General features: G+C 48.2%; 1 protein-coding gene across 1 annotated transcript in view; it reads right to left on the bottom strand.

Moving 5' to 3' along the window:
- The window catches only part of LOC120990058, a 165,155-nt gene extending 144,729 nt beyond the window's left edge, over positions 1-20,426 (bottom strand). Inside the window, exon 1 of the mRNA XM_040418568.1 lies at positions 20,345-20,426. The gene's annotated coding sequence lies outside the window, so the exon portion shown is untranslated. The remainder of the gene's footprint in view (positions 1-20,344) is intronic.
- Between the last annotated feature and the right edge of the window lie 898 nt (positions 20,427-21,324).

Raw genomic sequence — 21,324 nt, 5'->3', positions numbered from 1 at the left:
GCTGGCTAGGTTGTCCTCCAGAGACTGAACCTTCACCAACAGGTCGTCCAGATAGGGAATCACTGCCACCCCCGAGTGCGGAGGAGAGCGATAAGGGGTGCCAGGAACTTCGTGAAGATCCTCGGGGCGGACGCTAAGCCGAAGGGCAGAGCCACAAACTGGAAATGCAGAGAACCCACAACGAAGCGAAGGAACCGCTGATGGGCCACGGCATTGGGAATATGAAGGTATGCGTCCTGTATGTCGATGAACGACAAAAATTCGCCCACCTCCAGGGAGGCAATCACCGACCTGAGCAACTCCATGTGGAAGTGCCGGGTCTGAACAAGGCAGTTGAGCGCCTTCAGATCCAGAATAGGGCGGAGGGAGCCATCCTTCTTGGGTACTGTAAAAAGATTTGAATAAAATCCCTGGAAGCGTTCCGAATCGGGAACTGGAACGATAACACCGAGGGATTGAAGGGAATGAATGGCCCAGAAAAGATCTGCCGCCTTTGCAGGAGACTTCGGGGGAAGCGACATGAAAAACTGACCCGAAGGAAGAGTGGAAAATTCTATCCTGTAGCCGGAGGAAACGATCTCCAGGACCCATGCGTCGTCCACGCTTGCACGCCACGACTCCTGGAAGTCGAGCAAGCGGCCCCCCACATGTTGTAAAGCGCAGTCATGCAGAAGAGGTTTTTGCAGACTGGGGCTTTGAGGGCTTGGGGCGTCGAGGTCCGGGTGGTTAGGAAAAACCAAAACAGAACGCCTGGAACGGCGGAAGGACACAGGACCCTGAGAAGAGGAGGGAGTACCCTCCTGCACATGGAGAGTGTCTCTAACCGCCTTAATGAGGCCCTGCATGGCCGCAGATAAAGTAGAACTCTGCTCTGATACAGAATCTGAGTCAGAGGTGTCCCCAGGAGCAGCAGAAGACGAGACTTCGCCTGCCTCAGACTTTTCCAGTGAGTGACCAGAGGACACTGAGGATGAGCGGGACGCAGCTGAGATCACTCAAGGTCTTTTACGGGACCTGGTGTCAGAGCGGGGGAGAGCCCCTTCAGCAACATGGTCCCTGTGAGGGGCAAAGACTGCCGCAATCTGAGCAGGCAATCGGTCCAGCGACTGCACCATGGACCGGGACAGGCTGGCAAGGTCGCCTATGGCCTGGGACAGTGAGGCGGCCGAATCAGGAGGGACCGCCACCGCAGGGGGGGCCAGGGCATCAATAGGGGGCATGGGAGCAACGCACTGCGCGCAGAGCGAGTTAGGTTGCGGGGAAGGAAAAGCCTTACTGCACTTAGGAGGAGGCATAAAAAATAGCCACACCAATAGGCACCCGGGCTTTAGGGTCCGTACTAACAGAGGACATGATGGTAAAAAGAAAAGAAATGTATAGCAAGAGAGGCTATCCTACCAGGCCCCAGGTGCTGTGCCCCACGATGCGAAGAAGCAGCAAAGGGAGGACAGGAACACTCTGAATGGCGATCAGGCCCTAAGCTGCAAGATGGAGCCTCTTCTTCTTCCAGCAGCAGAAGAAACCGCCCCTCCAGAGGAAAAGACCGTGCCTGGCCGTGATAGGAGCTAAGGCAGGAGGTCCCTCCCAGTGAGAGGAGGAGTCAGGCCGAAGCCCGGGAAGAAAGAAGGGGGCGGAGCTAGGTTGGCGGAGCTAGGGGTCGGAGAAGAAGTGTCCGGACCGGAGCCCCGGCGGCCGCACACATAAGCGGGTGGGATGAAGTATGAGGACCCCAGGGAGGAGTGGCACCAAGGAGACCTACATAGAACAGGGGAACTTGACTAACCACCCGGTTCTGGGGGAAGAGGGGGCATGAGGACCCCTTCGACCGGGAGGCAGGATTGCAGGCCAATTGTTCAGCACATGAGCCCCATGAACAGACGCCCTGGCCAAGAAGGAATGGTCCAGAGGGGGGAGAGGGGAAGCTATACTTACCCTCTGAAGTCTTCAGGCGCAGCAGAGTCACCCCATCAGCAGACTCAACACGGGGCCCGTGGGAATGCTGGCAAGGCACTGCGGCGGCAGTAATGGGGACTGGGTGACCAGGGGTACTGAAGTACATGCCCGCAGAGGGTGCAACTAAAGTGGCAACCCATGATGGAGCAGGAGAAAAACCTGTATAAAGAAGAAAAGAAAGAAAAAATAAAACAACAAAATAGCAGCAAGACCTGCAGGAAAAAAGCAGGTCGTGTCTGCCTCCTATAAACACTAGAAAAAAAACTGGTTTGCTCCTGCATCTGCAGTGGGATAGGAGGAGCCAACACTTTTTACTTCTAGTGTCAGCCTGCTAGTGGCAGCTGGGCATATACCCATGGTGCTGTGTCCCCCAATGCATTCAAGAGAAAGAGGAGTTATACATTTTAGAATTGAAATGGGAACCTCATACGCCATGCTAGCAAGTGAAACCAAACAGATATCTTGCAGCTGCAAGTGGATGACACAACTATAGGATTGTCGGAGATACTAGGTTAACCGCCTCCGGACCGCCTAACGCAGGATCGCGTTCCACGCAGGATCGCGTTCCGCGCACAGTCACGCATATATGCGTCATCTCGCGAGACGCAAGATTTCCTGTGAACGCGCGCACACAGGCGCGCGCGTTCACAGGATCGGAAGGTAAGAGAGTGGATCTCCAGCCTGCCAGCGGCGATCGTTCGCTGGCAGGCTGGAGATGCGATTTTTTTTTAACCCCTAACAGGTATATTAGACGCTGTTTTGATAACAGCGTCTAATATACCTGCTACCTGGTCCTCTGGTGGTCCATTTTGTTTGGATCGACCACCAGAGGACACAGGTAGCTCAGTAATAAGTAGCACCAAGCACCACACTACACTACACCCCCCCCTGTCACTTATTAACCCCTGATCACCCCCCTGTCATTGATCACCCCCCTGTAAGGCTCCATTCAGACATCCGTATGATTTTTACGGATCCACTGATACATGGATCGGATCCGCAAAACGCATACGGACGTCTGAATGGAGCCTTACAGGGGGGTGATCAATGACGGGGGTGATCACCCCCCTGTCATTGATCACCCCCTTGTAAGGCTCCATTCAGACGTCCGTAAGATTTTTACGGATCCACTGATACATGGATCGGATCCGCAAAACACATACGGACGTCTGAATGGAGCCTTACAGGGGGGGTGATCACCCCATATAGACTCCCTGATCACCCCCCTGTCATTGATCACCCCCCTGTCATTGATCACCCCCCTGTAAGGCTGCATTCAGCTGTCCGTATGTTTTTTACGGATCCACGGATACATGGATCGGATCCGCAAAACACATATGGACATCTGAATGGAGCCTTATAGGGGGGTGATCAATGACAGGGGGGTGATCACCCCATATAGACTCCCTGATCACCCCCCTGTCATTGATCACCCCCCTGTAAGGCTCCATTCAGACATTTTTTTGGCCCAAGTTAGCGGAAATTTTTTTTTTTTTCTTACAAAGTCTCATATTCCACTAACTTGTGTCAAAAAATAAAATCTCACATGAACTCACCATACCCCTCACGGAATCTAAATGCGTAAAATTTTTTAGACATTTATATTCCAGACTTCTTCTCACGCTTTAGGGCCCCTAGAATGCCAGGGCAGTATAAATACCCCACATGTGACGCCATTTCGGAAAGAAGACACCCCAAGGTATTCGCTGAAGGGCATATTGAGTCCATGAAAGATTGAAATTTTTGTCCCAAGTTAGCGGAAAGGGAGACTTTGTGAGAAAAAAAAAAAAAAAAAATCAATTTCCGCTAACTTGTGCCAAAAAAAATAATTTCTATGAACTCGCCATGCCCCTCATTGAATACCTTGGGGTGTCTTCTTTCCAAAATGGGGTCACATGTGGGGTATTTATACTGCCCTGGCTTTTTAGGGGCCCTAAAGCGTGAGAAGAAGTCTGGGATCCAAATGTCTAAAAATGCCCTCATAAAAAGGAATGTGGGCCCCTTTGCGCATCTAGGCTGCAAAAAAGTGTCACACATCTGGTATCGCCGTACTCAGGAGAAGTTGGGCAATGTGTTTTGGGGTGTCATTTTACATATACCCATGCTGGGTGAGATAAATATCTTGGTCAAATGCCAACTTTGTATAAAAAATGGGAAAAGTTGTCTTTTGCCGAGATATTTATCTCACCCAGCATGAGTATATGTAAAAAGACACCCCAAAACACATTGCCCAACTTCTCCTGAATACGGCGATACCACATGTGTGACACTTTTTTGCAGCCTAGGTGGGCAAAGGGGCCCACATTCCAAAGAGCACCTTTCGGATTTCACAGGTCATTTACCTACTTACCACACATTAGGGCCCCTAGAATGCCAGTGCAGTATAACTACCCCACAAGAGACCCCATTTTGGAAAGAAGACACCCCAAGGTATTCCGTGAGGGGCATGGCGAGTTCCTAGAATTTTTTATTTTTTGTCACAAGTTAGCAGAAAATGATGATTTTTTATATATTTTTTTTTTCTTACAAAGTCTCATATTCCACTAACTTGTGACAAAAAATAAAAACTTCCATGAACTCACTATGCCCATCAGCGAATACCTTGGGGTGTCTTCTTTCCAAAATAGGGTCACTTGTGGGGTAGTTATACTGCCCTGGGATTCTAGGGGCCCTAATGTGTGGTAAGTAGTTTGAAATCAAAATCTGTAAAAAAATGGCCGGTGAAATCCGAAAGGTGCTCTTTGGAATGTGGGCCCCTTTGCCCACCTAGGCTGCAAAAAAGTGTCACACATGTGGTATCTCCGTACTCAGGAGAAGTTGGGCAATGTGTTTTGGGGTGTCATTTTACATATACCCATGCTGGGTGAGAGAAATATCTTGGCAAAAGACAACTTTTCCCATTTTTTTTATAAAAAGTTGGCATTTGACCAAGATATTTATCTCACCCAGCATGGGTATATGTAAAATGACACCCCAAAACACATTGCCCAACTTCTCCTGAGTACGGAGATACCACATGTGTGATAGCAACTGACAGCATTTGTAGAAGGAAATAGTAGTGTAGAAGCAGCACTGTGCGGTCTCAGGATAATGCGTCTATGTCAATGCAGCAGCCTAACCGTAGGCCCTTGATCCATCAGGCCAAATCGTATACGTGTAGAAAAGAAGATGGCTTCGGCAGCATTCCGCAATATCAAAAATACTTTAATCGTACCTCCAGACACAGATGGCAACGAACGTTTCGACTGTGTAACAGTCTTTGTCAAGCCTAATGACACAAAATCTGATAGGCATATATATACCCCCCTCATATAAAATACACACCCCGTTACATCATTAGTGCAGATCACTACACAATAGGATACACATGTTCATACTTTAACTCACAGCTAACGACATGTCCAACGAACTCGTGTAGTTCTCCTCGGCGTTCCCTTATCTGTAATGCGCAGTCGCGTCTCAACCCATCTAAAACCCGAAAGTATCATACGTCGCCATGGCGCCCGGAGGCGCACGTGTCTCTAGCCAATGAGCTGCCAGAGGGCCTCACTGACGTCACAGACTGCGCGTCAACCTCGTAACACTCACCCAAGAGCGCACATCCGTGCGTCGATGGCGTGGGTCACATGAGGTACGCAGCCAGTAACAACATCGCGCAGGTACCGGCGCCATGACAACGAAGACGCCACGATCCACGCTGCTTACTGTGGAGTAAATATGTGCTATCCGTATCCAAAATGAACTGGTTTGTGCAACATATAGACAACACAGATAATAGCCCGATTACAGAGGGACATCAAGCCGGACTGTACATATTCATGATCATAACAGGTATAGGGCAAAAACATATCATAGCAAGTACAGATAGCAATACAAACAGTGTATCCCATGTATACTTCACATATGGATCATCATCATAGCACTTTGACATATAAATTTGGGGACCATCCCCCGGTGGATGCGCTACATATAGGTTAAAATCATAATGTCCCTATACTAAGAGGACAAAACAATGACACACATCAATCGATGGATGAGACATTGAACTCTAGATTCAAACCAAAGGGTTGAAGGGACCTAAGGGTATGGATCCATTTAAGTTCCTTTTTCCTCAGGATTCCCTTCCTGTCCCCACCCCTTCTCAAATATCCCACGCTATCAATAGCCCGAAATCTCAATTGATTGATAGAATGTTTGCAATCAATGAAGTGTTTGGCAACCGGTTTGTCGAGTGCACCTGTTCTTATTGTACTTTTATGTTTATTAATTCTTTCCCTCAATTCCATCGTAGTCTCCCCCACATAGATCAAGCTACATGGGCACTGTATCATGTAAACCACATCTGTGGACTTACATGTATAGTGACCCTTGATTTTGAACCGTTTACCACTATAGGGATGTGTAAAACCGTCGCCTTTCATGATGCCACCACAGTTGCAACAGGAAAGGCAAGGGAAATTACCATTCCTCATTGGTGCTAGTCTTTTCTGTCTTTCGATGTCCTTACCCCCTATATCCGCTTTCACCAATCTATCCCGTAGGTTGGGGCTCCGTTTGTATGCCATCATTGGGGGAACTGAAAATTCAGTGACTGTAGGCAATCCTTTCTGCAGGATCTGCCATTCCTGACGTAGGATGGTGGCTATATTGCCGCTATCACTCCCAAAGATGGATACAAATGGAATTCGGGGGGTCTCATGTTTCTGTGGTTTCTTTACCAAAGTGGAACAACGTTCCATAGATGTAATCCTATGCTTGGTACGGTTAATCAATTTGGTGGGATAACCTCTCTTACTAAACTTATCGCACATCTCATCAACTCTGAATTCAAAGAGGGTGTCATCTGATACGATGCGACGTACTCTAAGTAATTGACTCCACGGAAGGGAGCTTACCATATTCTGAGGGTGACTACTGTCATACATTAACAAGGTGTTCTTGTCTGTAGGTTTTTGGAAGAGATCAGTACAGATCCTTCCATTGAGCACCTGAACTCGGACGTCAAGGAACTGCAGCTCACGGGCAGAATGCATCACGGTGAACTGCAGGTCCCGGACCCCAGAGTTCAGGTGCGCATGGAACTCATCCAACTCAGGCACAGTCCCCGTCCAAATCAAGAAAATGTCGTCGATGTAGCGCCACCAGCACAGGACTCTCTCAAAAAATGTGGAGTGATACACCAGCCGATCCTCCACCTCCGCCATGAAGATGTTTGCGTAGGTGGGGGCCACATTGGACCCCATCGCCACACCCCGCTTTTGCTGGTAGAAGGTGTCCCCGAAGAGAAAATAATTCCTCCTCAGGACCACCTCCAGGAGGGCGAGGATCAGCCGGCGCGCCCCAGGAGAGAGCCCTGTGCCGGCCAGGGCCACATCGACGACATTTAGACCATAAGAGTGATCAATGGATGTATACAGGGATACAACATCAAAACTCACAAGCAAAAACTCCGCCGGCAAATCAAGTGAATTCAGCTTTGTCAAGAAATGGCCAGTATCACTGATATAGGAGGGAGCCGTGGTCGCGTGGATCCGCAACACTTTGTCCAAAAAGATGGATACAGGATTAAAGATGGAACCCCTGCCCGACACTATAGGTCGGCCAGGGGGATCCACAAGACTCTTGTGGATCTTTGGTAATACATATATCACAGGGGTGATCGGATGGCTCACCCGCAGAAAGCTGTTTAGTTCATCGTCAATGACTCCTTGACTAAGAGCCTCATCCAATAACACCCCTATGATATCTGCTATGTCCCACCTCGGATCCTTGCCCAACATCTCATAGACATTAATATCTCCTACCTGTCTTTTGATCTCATCAATATATTTACAGGTGTCCATCACGACCACGGCGCCCCCCTTGTCAGCTGGCTTGATCGTCAATTGCTTGTTGTGTTCCAGCTCAAGAACAGCCCGCCTCTCATCTTGAGATAGGTTGTGTTTGAACTGGTGGGTTCCCTCCACCCTCAATTGCTCGATCCGTTTCCTGACAAAGCTGATGTAGGTTTCAATCACATGGTTGTTTTGCGGTGGAGTAAAGTGACTTTTATTGCGTAAATCGAAGTTTTTGCACATTAAGGTATCAGTGGAAACATCAAGTTGACTAATAGGTACATCAATATTTCTAACTGAAAAAAAAGCCTTCAGTCTCAAGCGTCTAAAGAACTTTTGTAAGTCGAGCTCAAACTCGAACCAGTCCCTTGATGTTGTAGGGCAGAATGTTAGGCCACGGCTTAGCACACTAATTTGTGCTTTGTCAAGCTGGAAGGAAGAGATGTTCACGACCAGGTTCATCATTTCCGCTGTCCGCGTCTCGTTACTCTCCCCTGGATATGGGTGGGGGCCTCTATCGATATTGGGGGAAGGGTTCTTGTTGGATCGGTGGTGTTTCCTACCACCCCTTCTATATCGCCCTCCCCTCTTTTTCTGCTTGGGCCTAAAAAATTAGACGCACCTGATTCGTCAGCGGAATCAGATTCCCCAGTGCTGAAGCCAAATCTGCCTTGATCAAAGCGTTTACCCCGTCTACGCCTATTAAACCTTTGTGGCTGAGATGACTGCCAGTTGTATATTTTGCCAGACTGGTAATCATCTAAGTCTCTATGCCACTTATCTCTCTTGACGTGTTCCACTTCCAACTTATGTCGTGCAATATGTTGTGTGGTCTTGTCTTTGTATACTGTAAAATCCTCAGCACTCATGAGGTCCTGGATCTGGACTTCCAACTCGGCTGTGGTTTTCCTCAGGTTGTCAACCTCTTTCTGCAAAAAGTCTATGTTTAATAACATTAATTCAAAAGAATATTGATTGTTGATAGCTTCAAAGGCTTTACAAAAATCACCATTCGTCGGGAATAAATTGGGGCGAAGATTAGATCTAAGTCCCCTAGGTATCCTCTGTTGCTTGTAATATTCCCTTAAGGTAATCAAATGTAATTCCATAGTATTCAATCTCTTGAGGTCCTGCTCTACTTTACGTTTCAGGATATCAACAGAGGGGGAGCTTAAAAATGTCACATCACATCCATCTACATTGATAAGTCGCTGTATGTCCTCATCAGTATATACATACATGTGTCTTGGCGAGGTATCCATATTCTTACTTGGACCTGGGGGACCCTCCATGATGTGTATCACCACTGCGTCCAACTCCCCAGTGCACGCCTCTCGGATCAAATGTAGAGACAAATAGTAGTGTAGAAGCAGCACTGTGCGGTCTCAGGATAATGCGTCTATGTCAATGCAGCAGCCTAACCGTAGGCCCTTGATCCATCAGGCCAAATCGTATACGTGTAGAAAAGAAGATGGCTTCGGCAGCATTCCGCAATATCAAAAATACTTTAATCGTACCTCCAGACACAGATGGCAACGAACGTTTCGACTGTGTAACAGTCTTTGTCAAGCCTAATGACACAAAATCTGATAGGCATATATATACCCCCCTCATATAAAATACACACCCCGTTACATCATTAGTGCAGATCACTACACAATAGGATACACATGTTCATACTTTAACTCACAGCTAACGACATGTCCAACGAACTCGTGTAGTTCTCCTCGGCGTTCCCTTATCTGTAATGCGCAGTCGCGTCTCAACCCATCTAAAACCCGAAAGTATCATACGTCGCCATGGCGCCCGGAGGCGCACGTGTCTCTAGCCAATGAGCTGCCAGAGGGCCTCACTGACGTCACAGACTGCGCGTCAACCTCGTAACACTCACCCAAGAGCGCACATCCGTGCGTCGATGGCGTGGGTCACATGAGGTACGCAGCCAGTAACAACATCGCGCAGGTACCGGCGCCATGACAACGAAGACGCCACGATCCACGCTGCTTACTGTGGAGTAAATATGTGCTATCCGTATCCAAAATGAACTGGTTTGTGCAACATATAGACAACACAGATAATAGCCCGATTACAGAGGGACATCAAGCCGGACTGTACATATTCATGATCATAACAGGTATAGGGCAAAAACATATCATAGCAAGTACAGATAGCAATATATGTTTTTGCCCTATACCTGTTATGATCATGAATATGTACAGTCCGGCTTGATGTCCCTCTGTAATCGGGCTATTATCTGTGTTGTCTATATGTTGCACAAACCAGTTCATTTTGGATACGGATAGCACATATTTACTCCACAGTAAGCAGCGTGGATCGTGGCGTCTTCGTTGTCATGGCGCCGGTACCTGCGCGATGTTGTTACTGGCTGCGTACCTCATGTGACCCACGCCATCGACGCACGGATGTGCGCTCTTGGGTGAGTGTTACGAGGTTGACGCGCAGTCTGTGACGTCAGTGAGGCCCTCTGGCAGCTCATTGGCTAGAGACACGTGCGCCTCCGGGCGCCATGGCGACGTATGATACTTTCGGGTTTTAGATGGGTTGAGACGCGACTGCGCATTACAGATAAGGGAACGCCGAGGAGAACTACACGAGTTCGTTGGACATGTCGTTAGCTGTGAGTTAAAGTATGAACATGTGTATCCTATTGTGTAGTGATCTGCACTAATGATGTAACGGGGTGTGTATTTTATATGAGGGGGGTATATATATGCCTATCAGATTTTGTGTCATTAGGCTTGACAAAGACTGTTACACAGTCGAAACGTTCGTTGCCATCTGTGTCTGGAGGTACGATTAAAGTATTTTTGATATTGCGGAATGCTGCCGAAGCCATCTTCTTTTCTACAAGCATTTGTAGAAGGATCCGGGTGCGGATCCGTCTACAAATGCATTGCAAGAACGGATCCGTCTCTCCGCTTGTCATGCGGATGGACTGATCCGTCTTGCAGTCTATCTCACAATTTTCCCGGTCTGCGCATGCGCGGACCGGAAGGACGGATCCATCCTTCAGTTGTTTTGCAATGCCGGATCCGGCTCTAATGCAAGTCAATGGGAATTAATGCCGGCATTCCGGCGACTGATCAGGCATTTTGTCCAGCCAAAACGCCTGACAGTAACTGAACGGAAGGCATACGGATGCAAACTGAACGGATTTCTATCCATTCAGAATGCATTGGGATATGCCTGATCAGTTCTTTTCCGGCATAGAGCCCTTTTGACGGAACTCTATGCCGGAAAAGAATAACGCTAGTGTGAAAGTACCCCTAGATATGTCTATGGAGTCACAATGCCACCTGCTGGCAGCTTTTGGATCTTTGGTCAGAGGTTGCATGTGACTTTGGCATCACAGACCACAATGCAAGTCATGTGTGACTGCATTTTTCTCAGATGCAGCTGTTCATTTTACAGCCAGATCACAGCTCTAAAACAGTCGTTGTGTAGCCCCAGCCTAATACCATTTATGCACAAAAAGATAGAGTAAGTCCTATTCTTGTCTGCAATCACGGACAAGAATAGGCATTTCTATCATAGGGCTGGCCGTGTGCGTTCCGCAAAATGCGGAATGCACATGGCCAGTACTTGTGTTTTGTGGATCCGCAATTTGTGGATCATAAAACACTTACGGTCGTGTGAATGGACCCATAGGCTGCTTTCATACGTGTCTGCAGAAGCTCCCGTCCTGACCTCCCAGCATTAACAGGGTTGTATAGTATTATATTGATTTACGATGCTATGTAACCCTTAGAGTTCCGGAATGCATTGTATACATTAAGCATTATGTCAGTGTTATACAATACATTCCAGAACTGTAAGGGTTACATAGCATCATAAATCAATATAATGCTATGCGACCCTGTCAGTGCTAGGGAGGTCAGGACGGGAGCTTTGGCAGACACGCTGCAAGTTCAATGTTTTGAACTCGCTTGTGTGAAACTAGCCTTATAGTCAGCGGGTCCAGCAGGCACTGTTCATTATCATCATTTGATGGTTCGGATGCTTCTGTTATTTTTGTTGTTTTGATGCTATAAAAGGTCACACTGTCAGATTAAAATCAGGACTGGATCATAAAAAGTGAGAAAGTATACTACAGGTCCTCTTTCTTGAAATCACTCCCGGGGGTAATTTATCATGAGGGTTTTCAGAGATTTTTTTTACTGATCGGTGGGGGTCCAACTTGAAAATATATATAATTAAAAAAAAAAGACTTGGAGAAGATGAGACACAGGTCACAGTAATGAGCCAGCACTACATATAGGAGAATACAGCACCACATACCTCTTACATCCAGTGACATCTCCTGTCAGGTAGACCTTCTCTTTCCTCTTCTCCTCCATTTGACCCAGACCTCCATGACAAAGTCTTTCAGCCACATCTCGTCTCTACAGAGTTTGTTACAGACGCGTTCGATTTTTACATTTTTCTATCAACCCCCGCATCCTGGTGTCCCAACAATGTCATCCTGCTGCCATTCCCAATACTGTGCCCGTGGTGCTCCCCAATGCCCCAGGTACTATACTGCAGAAAAAATAGTGACCCCACTAGAAATAATGTCCCTATAGTGCCTACAGCAATTATAAATGCCACCTAGAGTGCCCCCAGTAATACCTTAGATTAATTCCCCCCCCCCGCACTGCCCTCACATAGTAATTCCCCCCCCACACACACACACTGTCCACACATAGTAATTCCCTGCACAGTAGAAACTTCCCCCCTCACATAGTAATTTTCTCCCACACTGCCCCCATATAGTAATTTCCCCACACATAGTAATTACTCCCCCACTGCCCACACAGTAGAAATATGCTCCACAGTAGTAATTTCCCCCCATACTGTATTCTAGTGCCCCCCTTACAGCCAGTAATGGTCCCCCAGTGCCCCCCTTATGGCCAGTAATGGTCCCCCACTGCCCCCCTTTACGGCCAGTACTGTCCCCCCCTTACGGCCAGTAATGTCCCTCCAGTGCCCCCCTTACGGCCAGTAATGTCCCTCCAGTGCCCCCCTTACGGCCAGTAATGTCCCTCCAGTGCCCCCCTTTACGGACAGTAATGTCCCTCCAGTGCCCCCCTTTACGGACAGTAATGTCCCTCCAGTGCCCCCCTTTACGGACAGTAATGTCCCCCCAGTGCCCCCTTTATGGCCAGTAATGTCCCCCAAGTGCCCCCTTTATGGCCAGTAATGTCCCCCAAGTGCCCCCTTTATGGCCAGTAATGTCCCCCAAGTGCCCCCTTTATGGCCAGTAATGTCCCCCAAGTGCCCCCTTTATGGCCAGTAATGTGACCCCCTTATGGCCAGTAATGTCCCACAGTGCCCCCCTTATGGCTAGTAATGTCCCCTCAGTGCCCCCTTATGGCCAGTAATGTCCTCCAGTGCCCCCCTTATGGCCAGTAATGTCCTCCAGTGCCCCCCTTATGGCCAGTAATGTCCTCTAGTGCCCCCCCCTTATGGCCAGTAATGTCCTCCAGTGCCCCCCTTATGGCCAGTAATGTCCCCTCAGTGCCCCCTTATGGCCAGTAATGTCCCCTCAGTGCCCCCTTATGGCCAGTAATGTCCCCCCAGTGCCCCCTTATGGCCAGTAATGTCCCCCCAGTGCCCCCTTATGGCCAGTAATGTCCCCCCAGCCAAAAAAAAGGCTAAAATCTTATACTCACCTGTGTCCTTTCGCTGGCGCTCACTAGCTGCTGGTACGGCCCGGGAAGGTGCAACGTAGACGCGCACACCTCACTGCTGTGCGTCCCGGCACAGGCGGGCGTGACCAGGTCTATTTGGTAGTGAAATCCCAGCGCAGGCGGGTGTGATTACATCATCACACCCGCCTGTGCCGGGACGCACAGCAATGAGGTGTGTAGACTGTAGCGTAGATCGGCGGCGGGGCAAGGAATTATTGGCTCCCATGCCCAGCCGCGGCAGCCCTGTCGCAAATGGCGACGAGGCTAAAAAGTCTTGTCGACATCTGCAAACTTTAAGGCGCATTAGCGACCATTTTGGTCGGCATCTGGAGCACTGTCAGCCCCATTAAAGTGAAAGGGACCGAGCTGCAATACCAAGCCCAGCCGTTATACAATGTACAGCACTGGGACAAACAGCACTTACCCAGCCTGTGTCCCTCGAAGCACCACGACCAGCTCGTCAGCGTCTCGCCAGGTTTTTTAAATCCCGGAAGTGGGCGAAGCCCACTCTCTTTCTGCTGTCGATGTGGGGACACCACATGCCCGGCCGAACCCAGATGCCAGCCGGGGAAAACAAAGCCGCGGGGGGCCCTGTAGTACCAGGCCGCCCAGAAGCCATGGCCTCCATAAACCATGGCCCCGGCACCGAGCCACCGCACCGAACAGGAAGCGGCCATACACTAAACAGGGTAGGATACTCCGCCCCCATGCGCATCTCAGCGGCTGTGCAAACGCCACCGAGGTAGCAGCAGGAGGATGCCCTGCGGTGAATGCTGCAGGGCCGGCGCAGCTGATGTGCCCCTCACTGGAAAAAGGACGCCCCTAACACCGTGCATATTGCAGGCCGACTGTACATTCACCCTGCATACCCCCCACCCAGCCGCAACCTCCTGGAGGGGCCCAGCCACATGGGGACCAGGTAACCTGGGGAGGGACGGGTACTGGAAGGGGGAGCACTTTTTTTTTTTTTTTTTTATATACTCACCTGTCCGGATTCTTCTGCCTCCCTGGATCCAGCCAGATCACTATCTTCGGTGTGCGGCCCCTTGGTGAGAGACGCTACACCGGAACAGAGGAGACGGCTGTGGTGATCCGCATGCTGGCGGGATACAGAGGTTTTGTGGGAACTTCTGGTCCTCCTTTGCTTCTGGAGAACGGGAAGGAGCAGGTGGCTTGGGGGACCCCCTGGTCTCCTATCTCCTGGGCGGGAGTACAGGAACTGCCTGAAACTCCCGCTAGAAAAAAGGATAGAAAAAAAAAAAACAGCAGACCTGCAACGCAGGGAGGTCTGCCTTCTACAGACACTAAGTAAAACTGATTAGCTTAGTCCCTGTAGGAAGGGTATAGCTGAAGGGGAGGAGCTTACACTTTGTGTGCTTAGTGTCTGCCTCCTAGCGGCAACAGCTATACCCATGGTCAAGCCTGTGTCCCCCAATGATATGGATGAGAAATCAATGTTCCTACTCAGATCGTTCTGTCTAGGGGCTCATGCACACGGCTGCAAGTGCATTGCGGATCTGCAAAACAAGGATCGCGGCCGAGTGCATGCTGCCATTTATTTTTTTAACTTCTGTCCACAAAATAGACAATAGGACATATTCTATAGTTTTTGAGGGGTTGTAGAACGGACATGTAGATGCGGACAGCACACAGTTACCATTGAAATGAATTGGTACGATCCAAAAAACATGCAGATCGGATGCGGACAGAAACTATGGCTGTGCGCATGAGCCCTAAACAACCTTCTGCTGTTCTGGAATAATGATTGTCTATGGGAACAAGCAATCGCTATATTGATCGCTTATCGCCATACAGCCGAGGTGATTACTGAATGTTAATGCAGCGATCATCTCAGCTAATGATCTGACAGATATCGGCAGTGTCTGCTTCGCTTCCGATAATCTGCCAGATCATCTATACGTGTAAAATGACCTTGACTGATCTGTTACTTTATTGTGGAGAAGCACTTTTACAACATATGCAAATCGTCAGTTAAGTGCAGTGAGGGTGGGCCCAAGCCACCCTGTGCACCCTTGCTCCTTCTGCTTCCTCTGCCAACCCCGCCCTCTCCTCCTTGATTGACAGCACCAGATTCCTGTACCTGGGTCTGTCAATCAAGCAGGAGAGGAAGCGGGTATCTTGGATGCGCCTCAGTGCACTTAACTGCTCATTGGTATATATATCAAAAAAGTAGTTTTGCTCCCAAAATGAAGCTACTGATCGTTAAGTGAAAGGTATCCTTACATTCACCCACGATGGTCCTATAAGGCATAGCGGTCATTTACTAAGAAACCAACACCAGTTTTTAGATTAAATAATTTATAGGACCCAGTTTTGCGACTAATTTAATGACCATGTGACCAAATTGTATTGCACAGGCGTTTTCATACCATCCTTGCTGCTTGGGAGTGGCAGTGGTATGGTGGCGAGCAGTCTATTGGCCTGTGAAATTTACTAACATTTACGTCTGGAAACAGGTGTGAAAGAGGAGTGGAAACCACTCCAGTCAGGGGCTTGAGTAGTTTTCACTTCAGCAGCACAGACTGCCATAGGTGCACCTAATTTATGACGAGGCCTGCACCTGATCATAAATTAGGCAGCGCAGGCGCTATCAAAGACCAGCAATGACCCCCATTGTGCCTGCTTTAACAGTGAATTTCCGGGAGACTCCCCCGTAAGGGCTCATGCACACGAACAAATTCTTTCCGTGTCTGTTCCGCAAAAAAAAAATATGGAAGTCACTCTGTGCGCATTACATTTCCGTATGTCTGTTCCGCAAAGAAACAGAACATGTCCTATTATTGTCCGCATTTCGGACAAGGATAGTACTGTTCTATTAGGGGCCAGCTGTTCCGTTCCGCAAAATACGGAATGCACATGGACGTGATCCGTATTTTTTGCAAACCGCAAAATACATATGGTCGTGTGCATGAGCCCTAATGTATAGGACATGCTGTGGTACAAAGGACTGCAGAATGATTGTGTGAATGAGAATTTTACAAGTGTAAAATCTTGATCTGAACGTTAATAAAACTTTGTTTTAAAATATATACATCTAAATTCAAAATGCCTGTGCCCCTGGCTGAACATATGGCAGCACAGTGCTGTTTCCCTTTGGTATACATTTTCCCAGTGTATTTCAGAATCCCGTAGCACAAACTGTATACAAAAAAGTGCCTGTCAAAGGCAAACGTGCAACTACACTCACCTAAAGAATTATTAGGAACACCATACTAATACGGTGTTGGACCCCCTTTTGCCTTCAGAACTGCCTTAATTCTACGTGGCATTGATTCAACAAGGTGCTGATAGCATTCTTTAGAAATGTTGGCCATATTGATAGGATAGCATCTTGCAGTTGATGGAGATTTGAGGGATGCACATCCAGGGCACGAAGCTCCCATTCCACCACATCCCAAAGATGCTCTATTGGGTTGAGATCTGGTGACTGTGGGGGCCATTTTAGTACAGTGAACTCATTGTCATGTTTAAGAAACCAATTTGAAATGATTCGAGCTTTGTGACATGGTGCATTATCCTGCTGGAAGTAGCCATCAGAGGATGGATACATGTTCTCATTCTGTTTACGCCAAATTCGGACTCTACCATTTGAATGTCTCAACAGAAATCGAGACTCATAAGACCAGGCAACATTTTTCCAGTCCTCAACAGTCCAATTTTGGTGAGCTCGTGCAAATTGTAGCCTCTTTTTCCTATTTGTAGTGGACATGAGTGGTACCTGGTGGGGTCTTCTGCCTCAAGGTTGTGCGTGTTGTGGCGTCACAAATGCTTTGCTGCATACCTCGGTTGTAACGAGTGGTTATTTCAGTCAACGTTGCTCTTCCATCAGCTTGAATCAGTCGGCCCATTCTCCTCTGACCTCTAGCATCCACAAGGCATTTTTGCCCACAGGACTGCCGCATACTGGATGTTTTTCCCTTTTCACACCATTCTTTGTAAACCCTAGAAATAGTTGTGCGTGAAAATCCCAGTAACTGAGCAGATTGTGAAATACTCAGACCGGCCCATCTGGCACCAACAACCATGCCACGCTCAAAATTGCTTAAATCACCTTTCTTTCCCATTCTGACATTCAGTTTGGAGTTCAGGAGATTGTCTTGACCAGGACCACCCCCCTAAATGCATTGAAGCAACTGCCATGGGATTGGTTGACTAGATAATTGCATTAATGAGAAATAGAACAGGTGTTCCTAATAATTCTTTAGATGAGTGTATATAGGCCTACAGCTTACACTCATCGATATGTCCTCCGGTAAATGAAGGGTGCACTTATTCTGCTATACACCGTAAAAATGTGATCAGTTTGGATTTGACCCGGGGTAGAAATGACATAGTAGATAGCATCGTCCACAGACGAATAATAGCAATGACTACTATTTGCATGTAAGGGACTGCGCTAATGACAGCTCATAATTACTGATCATCACATGAGAAACTGGCGCGCGATTTGCCACAGACATATAACGTAGGTCAGGGGTAGGCAGCCTCCGGCACTCCAGCTGTTGTGAAACTATAACTCCCAGCATGCATACTTGCTCTGCTCATCTCAGAACTCTCATAGAAATGAATGGAACATGCTGGGAATTGTAGTTTCACAACAGCTGGAGTGCCGAGGGTTGCTGATCCCTGAGGTAGGTGCCCAGAACTAAGAATGGCACAGCAAACTATTACCACACATGACGAGGACAAACGGGTGCCACCTGCACTGGCTTATTCCTTGGACCATGGTTATTGGGCTGAGTTGGACCACAACCTTTATGAAGCGTGCCGCACCTCAAACTTGATGGAACTGTTTCTATCACCAATGTGAAGAAGCAGTCAAACAGGGACATCTTGGAACTGAACACATCCACAATGTTGCACTTCGACTCGATGGAGAGTAAATTGTGCAGCAGCGATGTATTATTTTTCGACTAGACTCCAGGATCTGTATATCTACAATGCACTGGGTTTTTTCCAAGCAGATACGATAAGGAGAGGGTAAAGGTTTCTCTGCAGGTGCCGCTCCACCTTGTAGACCACAGTATTCTACGGGCCTAATAGGCACGTCACATTACGTCACCTCTCCTGACATGTCCGTTTTAGTAAAAGCTTGTATTGCCCATGAAATAAAGATTCTGGAGCAGCTTTCCTTTAGGCCTCTATGCACACGACCGTAGTTTGTGTCTGCATCTCATCCGCATTTTTTTGCAGATGGGACGCTGACCCATTGATTTCAATGGTGCCGCAAAAGATGCGGACAGCGCAGCCTGTGCTGTCCACGTCCGCACGTCCGCTCTGCAGCCCCGCAAAAAAGATTGAACACGTCCCATTTGTGTCCAATTTTGCGGACAGGGATAGGACATTTCTACAGAAGTTAAAAAATAAATGGCGGCATGCCGTCGGCCGGGATCCACAATTTGCGGAACACAAAACACTTACGCCCGCGTGCATGAGCCCTTGTAAGAGATGGTACACCAGATATACTGTATAGGCAGCTTCCCACCATGTGTGGGCTCCATGTTCAGTGTACTCACCTGGAAATGATTTCAAGGTTACCAAATGTGTCCATCATTAGCTAAGCACATACCATAAGGGTTCGGATACATGGCATGACAGCTGATGCAGTGCTATCATAGAAATGATGGGGGTTGCAGCGTGACTTGCATGTGTGAAGCGTCTGCAACTCCAGAATCAGAAAAGATCCTGAACTGCTGGATGTTTTGGGATTCTGGGGCCGCAGTCAAGGTCACGCTGCGACTACATTCATGTCCATGCGAGCGTCACTACGCTGGGATCCCACTGCTATAACTTTTGCATCAGAACTAAGTGTAAGTAAAGTGACGTGTAAGGGCAGTCCACATGGCGGAATTTGCTGTTGCAATATTGGCATTGATTCTGCACCAAAATTGCGCTGGTGACCGCGTGTCTGTAAAGAATAAATCAAGGCAACTGGACTTACTGTAGATTAAGAAGTGACCGTGTGGTTACTGCCTCCCATTGTAGGCACTGAATGGAGCTAAACCATGTCATGAGTGGGCCCACAGCATTCAAAGTGAATCACACTGACACACGGAGCGCGATTCCCGCAATGGACTCGCTGGTGTGAAACAGCCCTAAGGGTATGCTTTGGATCTGGTCTTTGTAAATGACCCCCAGTATGGCTTTGCATGCGTTTTTTTTTTTTGCTATGCAAAGGTATATGTCACACATGTGGCGAAGCGCGGTGTGAATGGCGTCTAAAGTATGTCATAATTCGTGCAGTGAATATTTGTATTCTCTCACATAAAACAGGACACTTGTTATGTAACGTCCACACACTGCTCCAGCATGCACCCCGACCAGTGCCCATGCTGCCAGCCACTATCGCTGTTGCGATCTTAGGCTACGTCTACACGACGCCATTTGTCGCGCGACAGATAGGTCACAACTACACTGCAACATTTTGTTGCGCCAATGTCACGCAACAATTTTTATAATGGCAGTCTATGGTGTCGTACTGCAACATGCTGCGACTGCGAGGCAACAGTCGCAGAAAAATCCATCTCGAATGGATTTTCTGCGACTGTTGCGTCGCAGTATGTTGCAGTGCGACACCATAGACTGCCATTATAAAAATTGTCGCGCGACAAATGTAGACGTAGACTTAATGGAGCCATAGATCATCATCGCACTGAGATATTGCTGCCAGGGAGCGACAAATGCTCAGACCCAACAGCCCCCTCCCTATTGTGCCCAAGCCAAAGGTGGCACAGAGGGGCAATGCCGAGCCCCCGTAACCCTCCCCCCACACATTAATGCACCGGCTACTTCCCTGTACCCGGGCACCGAGCAGCTTCCTGCATTTACCCGAAGTTTACTACTTACTCCACAGCCGCAGCAGCTTTCTCAGGAGCACATGACAGTCTCACCCGGCCGGCACATTAGAGCAGGGGTTACCCGGCTGCTGTCCATGGAAAACAAAACACAGTGCAACTAAAAACGAACATTTAAAAAAAAGGTTACTATGGATATTGATTTACTCCCCAACCCTGTTTCTTCACAGTATTTATTCATAATGGTCACAAATCATTCATATAATATTTTAGCTCCCCCCCCCTCTATAAGTTGGAACCGTCCAGAAATAAAGGGAGGGCGGCTCTGTTATCCCACTAATGTCCAGTAGGTGGCAGACGTGCACTGTTATTTGTACACTATGAAGGGTGCAGCTGATAGTAATAGTCCCACTCCCATGTTATTCTCAGCAGCCCCCGGCTGTTAGGAAGTACAACTCCCAGTATGCATACTTGCCCGGCTGTTCTTAGAATTTCCATAGAAATGAATGGAGCATGCTGGGAGTTGTAATTTCATAACAGCTGGAGTGCCAGGGGTTGCTGACCCCTGACTTTCTGTATAGAATAAAAGTGGGTGGTTTAGTCAGCACAACCTGCCTGCAGGTGCAGATCACTATGGCGAAATACATATACAAACGGAAAATGCAAATGTGATCGCACACTGCATCCAGCACTCTGCCCTCCATGCTGGATGAGACATTGGTGTACATTTTGGCCAAAGCGCATTTAAGCCACTCACCGCGTCAAGGTCGTCTCATTTGAGTGGTCCCTAACTCTTGTTCCTACCAGTTTATGGGCCATGACAGCCACATAAAGTCCAGGGAATGCAGGTCAGCATGCCAGCCAAGTACACTTTGCTTGTAACCCCGTCCGGTGCCATTACAGCTTTCATCGGATCCAGGGATGCAAGTACCAACATTTATGTGGCTGTCATGGCCCATGAACAGGTAGGAACAAGAGTTAGGGACCACTCAATTGAGACGACCTTGACGCGGTGAGTGGCTTACTATGCTT

Source organism: Bufo bufo, chromosome 2 (genome assembly GCF_905171765.1).
Source record: "Bufo bufo chromosome 2, aBufBuf1.1, whole genome shotgun sequence".
In the NCBI taxonomy this organism is placed as follows: domain Eukaryota; kingdom Metazoa; phylum Chordata; class Amphibia; order Anura; family Bufonidae; genus Bufo; species Bufo bufo.
This window is presented reverse-complemented; position numbering and strand designations above follow the sequence as displayed.